The sequence below is a fragment of the Propithecus coquereli genome, unplaced genomic scaffold, assembly GCF_000956105.1.
Source record: "Propithecus coquereli isolate 6110/MARCELLA unplaced genomic scaffold, Pcoq_1.0 Scaffold13, whole genome shotgun sequence".
In the NCBI taxonomy this organism is placed as follows: domain Eukaryota; kingdom Metazoa; phylum Chordata; class Mammalia; order Primates; family Indriidae; genus Propithecus; species Propithecus coquereli.
The window spans coordinates 12,410,605-12,422,518 of NW_012137191.1; positions in this window are offsets into that span (position 1 = coordinate 12,410,605).

Consider the following 11,914-nt stretch of genomic DNA (forward strand, 5'->3'; position numbering starts at 1 on the left):
AGTGTTTCATTTTGATCCCGTCTGGTGAGTTGGGCTTTAATATCCCTGTGGTAGTAAACGTATGTTCAATGCCCTGTTGGTTACCAATTTGTCTTCCAAACTTGGTCAGTGTTTTTCTTTCAGTTTACAGATGTAGCCATGGTATTTGACTTTTGACTTGAGCTGAAAAATCCACTGAAATTCTTCTATTAGTCCTGTATATTATAGTTTAGTCTGAGCACCCTATATACAAGCATGTGCATGTGTGTGTATAACCTTTTTTCAGGAAACATAGAGGTTAAGGTGTTGTTCATTTTCTAAGTCTTTTTTGGTTCAATTTAGTGTCCCCTAATTTCTTACCAATTCTCCTTCAGCAGAGATGTCATTGTTTGAAAAAAAAAAAATGCAACAGAGAAGATGGAATCATTAGATCCAAATTAAAATCTTAATAAAAATAAAAGTTTATCTCTACAAATTAAAGGACAGGAATATTAGCACTGTAACAAAGATTGAGACATGTCTTTTTTTATTCTTCCTGGGCATATATCAAGGCTATATCCCTTGGCCTTATTTACAACTATAAGCTGTGGCCACATTACTGAGTTCTGGCCCAAACCAGGACTACTGAGCTAAGCACCCAAGGAGTCTTAGCTCAATTAATCTTCACAATTTCCCTGTGAGATGCATGTTGGGCCAATTTTGAAAATAGAAGGATGGACATATTTGAAACTCAGACTTGGGGCGGGGGGACCAAGGGCAACATACGTAACCTAAACATCTGTACCCTCATAATATGCTGAAATAAAAGAAAAAAAACAAAAGAATCCAAGTCTTAAAAAAATAAATAATTTAAAAAGATCTACAAACCAGTACCTAGGATAGCAAGGATTCATCTCAGTTTCAAGAGACTGTTTGATTGTCAACATAGAAAATACTACTAAATATAACCGGAGAGTTTAGCAACATTGCCGAAAATAACATCTCTATGTGCCAACATAACCAGCTAGAGAAAACGTACCATTTTCAATAGCAACACACATTCTAAAGTATCTAGAAATTAATCTAACACAGTATGTACAACCTTGTAGAAAAAATATAAAAGCATTGTTGATATAAACTAAACAAAGAATTTCATCATGAGGCAGTCTAAGACCATGGCCCAAGCTTTTCACTACACATTGAGACATAAGAGAGAAACTAGAGACCAGAACGGACACAGAGACAGAGAGAGGGAGAGAGAGAGACTGAGAGGCAGACAGAGACATGTTCTCTAGAAGTTTGTCTAATTCTAATAGCCAGACAATAGTCCAGTTATTGAAAGGCTCAACCCTCTTGCTTTCAGGCCGGAAGAGAGGAAAGAACACAGTACAGGACACGTTTACATAATTTTTGTTCATTGCTGCTACTTAGACTGCAGGGGCCCTTTTCAGAACCCAAGGGGTAAGCAGAAAGCAAGTAAAAGTAAGTTATTGATTAAGAAAAGGCTTGGCAGCCTTGTGCTGGGACTGAGCACAGAGCCCATCGTTCCTCCATAGCCAGGGATCTTGTAGATTGATTGGCACGTGGAACAGACCTAAAGCTCCAAAATCCCCCTGACAGTCAGGGAGCAGTCTTCTGACTCCATGGCCACATCCTATTCTCATTTCAGGTGTTCTTTATGGGGAATGAGTTCATCTCTTGGATAAATCTTGGAGATTCAAGAAACAAGATGATCTTCTTTGCTGGCTGTAACTTCTATGAATGTCTATTCAGCTCAATACCCTGGAGGCTACGCCTGTATCTTGTTCTACGTGGAAAGGCTCTTACGTTTGGCAGAGAGAACAGGTATGCTGGACCTCCCAGGAGTGAAACTACATGGGCTCTTCTGAGGTCTATGGAGTTGATTTATGAACTCTTTTTGCCCAAGAACATTTTGATTGAAGGGATTCAGTACAGGCAGCTCAGTGAATCCAGTAGCCACTATGTGTACCTCCCTCCCCAGGGCTTTTATTAAAGTCAAGGCTCTGAGGAACTGGCTACAATATCTTTCTGTGGTCACAGTGACATGTTCTTATCAAGAAAGACAAATTCAGGCTGGGTGTGGTAGCTCATGCCTGTAATCCCTACACTTTGGGAAGCCAAAGTGGGAGGATTGCTTGAGTACAGGAGTTCAAGACCAGCCAGAGCAACATAGCAAGATCCTGTCCCTCCCCCGTCCCCCAAAAAAACAACCAGGTATGGTGGCATAGTCCTAGCTACTCAAAAGGCTGAGGCAAGAGGATTGCTTGAGCCCAGGAGTTTGAGCCTACAGTAAGCTATGATTGTGTCACTGCAGTACTGCACTCCAACCTTGGCAAAAGAGCAAGACCCTGTCTCTAAAGGAAAAAAAAAAAGACAACCTCTACTCTCAAATTCATGAACTCTTTGGACTTTTTTTCCAAAATGCATGTGGCTCCGTGGACCACGGAAGACTCTGGAGGCAGAAAACCCTGGGTTCACCCATTGGCTCTGGCCCTTGCTGGTTGGGAGACAAAAGGGGAGCTGCCTGATTCTTGCTACTTCAATGTCTTAAATTTAAAAGAGAAAGCATTGTTTTTATCTAAAGAGATTGTTGTCAGGAGGATGGGAGATACTGTATGTTAACAGACCACGTTACACAACTTTGCTCTCTAATATTCAGACTATTTGCTCGGGTTTGGGGTATTAAATTCTGGATTCTTCGGCATGTCCCTTTCCCTCTCTGAGCCTTAGTTTATTCATCTGAAGAAATGGGATTAATAACCATCTACCTCACAGTGGTTAATGTGAAAATAAATCTAAATCATGCTACATAAACTACAAAGGACTGAAAAACTAATACCATTGTTATCAGCATTTGATTATAGGTTTATTTTTCATAATCCCTCCCTGATAACCTAGTCATCTTCTGGATCCATGTAAAACAGTCATACAAAAATGTAAAGTTGCTCTGTCCCTCACCTTGAGGGTTTTTTTTTGGGGGGGGGGGGATGCGGTAGGATTGACATTCTCATTTTTAAAAGAAAAGTTTCATATTTTCTAATTTTCTTAAATGAGATACAGCAAGGTCAGCCTTTAAAAATTAAAATGTTTCCTCTGGCTTCTTTGCAATGAAGAAACTATAATGAAACCTGACTAAATTACTTTTTAATTGGCAAAGCAATAAATCAGTGAAAATGTATTCTTTCTGTATTACGGGATGACTCTATTAGATCTGGAAATAAATCACTTTGTGTGGCATTGTTTTGTATTTTCTTTATTGACATTCTTTTTTTCCACAAATTTATAAACTTAGAAACACTTAAGAGTGAAGAAAAATATAAGGTCACATATGACTTCAGGCATGATGATTTGCCTTTTGGATCAGGTGAGAAAATCCCTGAACTTTAATTCAACATAGGATGGAAGCATTTCAGAAATGTTTTTCAGTAGCCTAAGATGATTATTACAAGACCTAATGGTATTTTGGTGACAGATAAGTGCCTCAAAGGGCCAATCAAGGATTACAGACAGATTTGGTCTGTGCCTGGATTAAGAAACACAAAAATGATGATACCAAGATGATATCACGATTAATCTAAACACGTATAGAGCACTTTCTATGTTACAAAGCATCTTCCCATTCATTATCTAATCTGATTCTTCTAATAACCCTGGGAGGTAGACAGGGAAAATATCTCCATTCCTTTAGTACTCCATTCCCTCGGGAAACTGGGGCATGGACAATTTTAATGCCTTACTCAAGTCATTGGCAACTCTCCCAAGACAGTGGAACAATTGAGATTGAAATTCAGCTCTGTCTGATATCAAAGCCCAAAGGGGAAACTATTATCAAGTGAAATAAACTATTCCAAAATGGAATATGCTAATATCAACTTTAAAGACTAAGTAAGAAGGAAATCATAATAAATGGTCAAAATGCTAGATTAAAAGACAAAGGAAAAATTCACAATTTAGTGCAGCACAAAGTATGTCAAGTTCAAGTTGGTTAGAGAGCAGACACAAAATAGTTGTCAAAGCACGAGCTTTGCAAGACAATTGCAAAGACTGGCCCCAGCCTTTATTGCATGTTCTGTGGGTACATCATTTAACTCCTCTGTAGTAAAACAAAGGACAATGATTCCTACCTCATCTGTAAAATGAGGAAAGCAATTATTATCTCATGGAGTTGCTGTGAGGATTCCAGGAGATAATGTGTGCATGCACTTACTTATCATTGTCATCACGCTTTGAGGATCATTCACATGAAGTGAACCCTGATTAGCCATCTCTTCTCTTACAACATATGACATGTGAAGCCTTTGGCTTAGTCACTGGGCTCTGCTTCTCAACGTATTCAAGTGGTATCTGCCTACACAGAGGGAAAGAACTATGGACTCCAGACCCTGAGACACCTTATAGATCATATGAAGAATCCAGTTGGAAAGGTCAATTGGTACCACATGGTGGATGTCTTAGTACCGGAACCAGGCACTTGAGCTCTGCTCTGCATTCAGTAGCAACCCATACAAAATGTTAGAGTAAGGAAGTGACTTTTTCCAAACCATGCTTCAAAAACATCCATTAGGCAGCCACCACCGGAGGAAGAGGGACCCATCAGAAATTTGTTCCAGGACTCCACTCATAGGAAGAGAAGGATAAGTTAACCAGAAAGACTTAGAATTACCACTTACAGGGACAACTAGTGGCCACAGGTCATTCAAGGGTCGGACACACTTCAAAGCTGAACTCACTTTTAAAATTTTATTTATTCTTTAAAATTTGTGACTCAGCACATCCAACCTGATCCTATACACAGTCACCAGCTTCACAAGTTTGTGGTTGTTTTTAAATATCGACTGTCAATATTTGCTTTTGTTCTTTGTGCCCATCTCCAGGTGATTAAAATCCTATCTGGTTTCCCCAGGACTCGGACATCAATACCTTATCAACGCCGCTCTCTGCTGGCGTCCCGGCTCTTCGCTGACCTTGTCTTGCTTTTGTCCCTGAAACGCTTTCAGGCTGGACTGGATCTTCCCTAACCCCTGAGCTCTATGCTTTTCATCATGCAATTCCTGCCGTTAGCCATTTTTCCATTCTCTTAGCTCAAGACCCGGGTTTTTTGTACCCTGTTTGGCTTTCTCGCTATTTCTTGATTTCTTTTCACTAGTCTGTATTCACGCTGACCTTTTTTTTTTTTTTCCTGTGTGTATTTATTGCTTGATGGCATTCCTCACCTCTGGGTATAAAATCATTTATCCACTGTGCCTCCCTTCTTCCTGGTTGAAGTTCACTCAATGTTACCTTTATTTCCCCCTGATTCTACTCTGCTGCAATCTGACTTTTCATTATTATTCTTATCAGCAGTCTGTTATTTATGGAGTGGAGAAATAAGATAAGCTCCTTCTAATATAGACGGGGCACAGGCAATGTAGCTGGGAATAAGAAATGTAAAAAGGAAGATAGAGCTACAAAAAGCGGAGCTACAGGGGCATTGCTGATGCTGGGTGAAAAGTGAATTACAGAAAGGATTTGGGGTAGAATAGTGAGATTGCCACAAAGGTAGTTATCTTCCAGGAGGGGAGGAGAGAAAACAATGGCAGATCGTCTGCTCTGGGCTGAGTACTGTGTTAAACCCCGTGGATGTGTCCTCTCCTTTAATCATTATTCTAGAATATGAGGTAGTATGAGCCTCTACTTGACTGGTGAAGAAACTGAGGCTTAGAGAGTTTGAGTTATTTTCGAAGGTACTGCAGACAGTCTCGAGCAGAGCCTGCACACAAACCCAAAAGTATAAAGATGTAAAACATGCAGAGACGGTTACCTGGCTGTATCTCAAGCAGGTTAAACACGTATGTCCTCTAATCAAGTTTCCCTAGATGGACGACTCTATCATAAGAAAACATTCTGAGATCCACATAAAGATTTGGGCACAAACTGCCCATGCATTGCTATTTGTAATAGTGAAAACACTGTCACCAGCCATATGTCTAATAATGGAGAAATGGCGAAGTAAATAATGACATATCCACACAGAGAAATTTCATGAAAACACTCTAAATGATGTTTTAATGATCACAATAAAAGTTGAATACTTCCTGTGTAAAAGTATTAAAAGTATAAAAATTAGACATAAATATGTATTTGCAATTGAAACATAAAATTATGCAAGTTAAATATTCATATTTTATGTCATATTTTCTTAAATAAGCTATAATAAATATTTCCCCCATGTTACAGGGATTTGGAAAAAAACTCAAAATTAAAAAGATGGAGGAAAATGACCGCTCCAAACTTTCTACTACTTAACTTTTTAAAATCTTCGTAACATGAGATAGACAAACGTTTATATGTATACTTTTACAATTCTCAGTTTAAGCATTGTGGACAACATATACAAAAGTGGAAGGAAAAAAAAAAAAATGAAAGTCTCTCATAATTTTACTACCCAGAAATGGCCACCATTAATGTTTTAGAATGTTTCTTATAACTTTTCATTGCATTATTTTCCATGGATGAAATAAGGTTCTATATACTGATATTTTAGCAAAAGAAAAAAAAAGTCAACACAGATTACTTATAAGAGATAGATTCTCTAAAAACACCTGTGATTACCCCCAGCATTGTTCTCTTTATATTTCATTACAATTGCCAATGTATTTATCTATATCACCTAGTAGAATATAAAGTTCCTCGTACATGTATCATATCTATTATGCTCACAAATGTACTCCTAAAGCCTAGAATAATTCCTGGCATTTATGGACACTCAGAACATATGTGAAAGAGTTAATGATACAGGAGAACTTGCCCCTGTGGGCATTATTTATCAGATTTTTTTTTAAATGACTCAATTAAATTAATTGAATATGTTTTATAGTTACAGAAAATTATTTTCTATTCTCTTGATTATGAAAATGATCATATGTAGCTCAATACTACCTGCTTGATTTGATAAAAAAAACAAATAAATAAAACGTGGTTTATTTGACAATTTTTCTGGTACAGTGTCCCAAAATTTGACCATAGTTAAATGGAAACAAACAGTATCAGTGATTGTTTTAAATTATATGAAATGTGTCAAAGGTAAAACTTGCTCATTAAGGAACACAGTTATTGATGCTACCAAAGACAAAAGCAAAAAAAGGGCTTAGGTTTTCCCCAAAGGCAGAGCACACTGAAAAATGTAAGGCCTTGATTATTATAGAATTTGGGGTACATACGAAGCAAGGGAAGATCCACAAGTCTTTGAAAACCACAAGATTTACATTATGCTGTTTCTAATTCTGAAATTGAAGCAAATCATCAAGTGATTTTTTTAAGGTCATTTTATATCATATATATTTGTGTCTGCATAATAATATTTGCATGTGATTTAAATTTTTTGCCATTATTTTAAAATACAAATGACAACTTGGCTGGTATAATATTCTTTGGCTACATTGTATTTTCCCCCAAATTTTGAAGTCTTATAATTTTGTCTTCTAACATTTGGTGACACATAAAAGTATGATAAAACCCAATTCTTTTTACTAGTAGCTATTTATTAATAATTTTCTTATTAATTGTAGGGTTTTTTTGCTTGAAACTTTACCTCACATATCTCCCAGAATATACCCAGAGATATATCCTTTTATTTATTTTTTAATGAGCATTTTCACATCATACATTAGGTCCTCGTCAACCTCAGGATCTTGGAAAAGAAAAAATATCATTGATTTTTCCTCTCTTTTATTATAATTGTTCTTGTATTTTCCCAAATGCACACTTAAAAATTTTAGGTCAAATTTCCATTATCTCTTTTCAAAACTTAGAATCTTCTCTCTCTTATTGTCTCCATATATAAATGAAATAGTTTTATATTTTACCTATCATCCTTTTAATTTCATAGTATTATCTTTTCATCTTTTATGATTTGATGTTCTTCTTTCAGAGAATACCTTCTTGTAGAAATCTGCTTGACTGGGCTCTAAAACTAATTAAATAACTAAAAACATAAAAATGGTTCCCTTCAAAAATAATTTTCAGAGGTAAGTTACTCACAAGCCTTGATGAAAGCATTCACTTTATCTTGTTCTATAGTGCTTTTTTTATGACCCTCAAGTCATTTTTCCAATTATTGCACATTTCGTATTTGATTACAATTGCCCATTTATTTGAAAATTTTACTTTAATCATTTTTGCAAGTTTGATACCTACTCAGACCCAGCATTTGTCAAATGACACACTGTATGTCTTGCCCTGGGTTCCATCCTATGCCTGGTTGGGTGCCAATCATGTTTCCTTTGCAGATCAAGGGCAGGTTATCTTCTCATCTCATAGTCCAGCTCCAGTGAACAGCAACTAAAGGATTTCACTCAGGAGGTCTTCTTAGATAATGTGTAAGCTTTCCCTACCCTACTGCTCTTCTTAAGATGGAATGCACCATTGCCAGCCACGTGCAAATCCCTATTACAATTTCTAGGTCAGTTGTTACTGGGTTTGCATTTTCTCGACAGGGAGACACTAATTGGAAAACATGGTTAAAGGCCAAAGAAAAGTGACAATAATCCAGTTTTCTGTTAGTAAAAAGGGGTAAAAAAAATTTTTAAAAAAAGGTCGAAGGGGCCTATTATAAGGCAACATGCTTTTCCTGCCTAATTTCTGAAGCAGATGAAGATAGACGTAGAATCTAGGCATAGGGAGATTAAATCTCACTTTTTAATAATAAAATTGGTGGAGAATTTGGGTTGAGTTCTGCAGGAAAGTGGGATTGATATTATTTGACCCTAAATTAGACAGACCTGTCCTCCCACTATTCTCCCAGGTGGAGCTAGCCAAACTCAGGCCTTCACCTCTTGGTGCCACCTCCGCTGATGGAAGCAGAGAGCATGTGTTTCCTGCAGGGAGGAGTCGGTGTGGGTGCTGATAGTGTAACACTCCCAGAAACAGCACAGGAGGATAAGGGTTCCTACCTCCTTAACAAAGGATTGCTCCTTTCTGTGCAACTGTAACACCCAGAGTGGATGGGTGGGCTACTCATTGCACTTTTCAGTTCTGTTCAATAGGATACATAGTTAATCAAACTTTCTCTGGGATTCTGAGACTGGGTAGGCAAGCTTTCAAAACTTCATGTAACTGGCCAGGTGTGGTGGCTCACGCCTGTAATCCTAGCACTTTGAGAGGCTGAGGTGGAAGAATTGCTTGAGCTCAGGAGTTCAAGACCTGCCTGAGCAAGAACAAGACCCTGTCTCCACTAAAAATAGCAAAATTAGCTGGGCTTTGTGGCACGCACCTGTAATCTCAGCTACTGGGGAGGCTGAGGCAAGAGGATCCCTTGAGCCTAGGAGTTTGAGGTTGCAGTGAGCTCCAGTGACGCTACTGCACTCTACCCAGAGCGACAGAGCAAGACTGTCTCAAAACAACAAACAAATAACAACAATCCCCTCCCAAAAAAACTTAATGTTATCTTTTTTCTGTACCTTGGAAATTTGAATAAAAATTTAGGAAGTGTATTGTGAGTGAAGCTGGTCTGGCCCAAATTTTTGTTTTTATACCTCTCTTAATTTTCCAGATTTTCTACAAAGAACATATTGGTTATAATCAGAAAACAATAACAATGAATAAGCAACTAATAAATAAATGTTAGGTTTAAAATTAATACTCTAAAGAAGTTCAGTATGCTTCCCTGCTCACTGAATGCTATTTTGCATGCATTAGTCTGCTCAGGCTGCCACAAAAAAATACCACAGGCTGGGTAGTTTTAGCAAGAGACATTTATTTTTTCACAATTCTAGAGGCTAGAAGTTCATAATCATGATGCTGGCAATTTTGGTTTCTGCTGAAGGCTCTCTTTCTGGCTTGTAGACAGCTGCCTTCTCACTGTTCCCTTGTATGACCTTCCTCTCTGCTGGCATGGAGGAAGAGCGATCTCCGGCATTGCTTCTTATGAGGACATTAATCCTTAGGCTGGTTGGGGCTCCATTTTTATGACCTCATTTAACCGTAATTACCTCCCTAAAGGTTCTATCTTCAAATACCATTGCACTGGGGATTAGAGCCTCAACATAACAAATTTTGGAGGGACACAATTCAGTCTATAACATGATTCTAATTTACTAATTTACTTTGAGAATACTGTAAAGAAAAAGTTTGATCAAGTGAGCATTCTGCCCAGTCTTGTGTAAGTAAACATAAATTTCCCCAATCATAATTTGAATTGATGCTTTCTTTGAGTGCATAAATAATGTGACCATAAAATAATTTTTTAAGAGTCAGATTCATATAGAGAAAATCTTGTGTTCTTTGCCAGCTTTCTCTTCTTTGGAATGAAAATATGAAGTTGTTTGTCCTACAAATTCATGATGACCATCTCTATCACATATGCCACTAACTTCTAATTCAGTTTGACAAGTATTCTTTGATTAGTTGTGGGCAACCAATTGTGATAGAGAGATAAAGCATATTCTTAACCTACAGACATGATATTGTGGAGATACAACACATCTATATAAATACTTTTAACAAAGGCACCTATTATTATGTGTAATACAATAAGGAGTACATGAAGTGTTTAGAGATTGAAGGAGTGGTAATTAATTGAGCTTCTACTACAATGACGTACATAGAGTAGGCACTAAATATTAGTGGACTGAATAAACAATGACTGGGTAAGCTATGTACTGAGAGAAGATAATGAAAAATTGATGCTCTATTTGTAGAGTCTATGATTCAGTGGATTTGGTACTCGTCAACACAATTACATGTCAGGAATCTGACAAATAGACAAAAGACTCATATCTTACAGAGATAAGCCCTTTCCTATTTTTTATAAATCATCTTTTAAATTTTTCTTCCGAAATGTTCTGTTATGGTCCAGTAAGGAGAGTTAGTCTCACATATGACACAGCAGGACTTCTCTTGAGCTCTCTTTTGAGCCAAATTATTCTGGGCCAAGCAGACTGGAATTGTTTTATCTCCATTTTCTTTTAGGGATAAACAGAAAAAAATGAATTTTATTTGACAGAGAGTGAGAAGATACGAATAGAAAGAGCCACACTGAGGAGGAATACTAATCATTTTATTGATCTCTTTTTATGTGAGTCTTAGTGGATGTAGCATAGCAATAACATTGCAGAGTGCACTGGAGTTTGGAACTTAGATAGGCAGTAATAACAATTACTGTTGATTGAGCATGGATGCTGTAACACGTATTTTCCATGCACTTGTTGCCTCACTGAATACTTCCAACACCACCTTTTTCCTCATTTCACCAGTGAAGTTTAAGTAAAATATTCAAGGACTCAAAAGTAGTGAATAGAAGATTAGGATTTGAAGTTTGATTTGTTCAAATCAATACCTGCTCGTTACACTTTGCTTTTCCTCCAAAAAGAAAATGCTTTTTAAGGGGTATATGGACCACTTAAGCATCTTATAAAACATTTATGGAAATAATTTATGTTGTGTTAATAAACTTTCTGAGTATTTATATGAGAAAATGTGGGGGAGTTTTATCAAAATAAAAAATTTTCTTATAATTAAAACATATCTTGAAGCTGGAGGTCCTATTTTTGAAGTGAATATAATAGTATTCTACTATTTTTGTTTGTTTAATTTTGTGATTGCCAATGTCTTTAGTGTCTTATATTCACAAATTGAAAATTCTCAGCAGATTATAGTTAAGATAGTATTTTATTACCATTCTATTGAAAAAGTGGGCAGTGGCCTACTCGATGGTACCTTCTAGGTATATATCAGCTACCTTGTTGAGATTGTGTGCTTGGTTGGTGAAGAGAAACAATAACTCCTCAGCACTCCATTCCTATTGTGAATTTCTTCCTTAGTCTGCAATCCACTGCCAATGTTTAAGCAAGTATTATACTCTGATTACCCTACTAGAGATTCCTGGAGTCACCCATAAGAGTATCTGTCTCAATTCCAACTACAGCCTCTCAGCAACACCTGCACCATAATGCCAGGT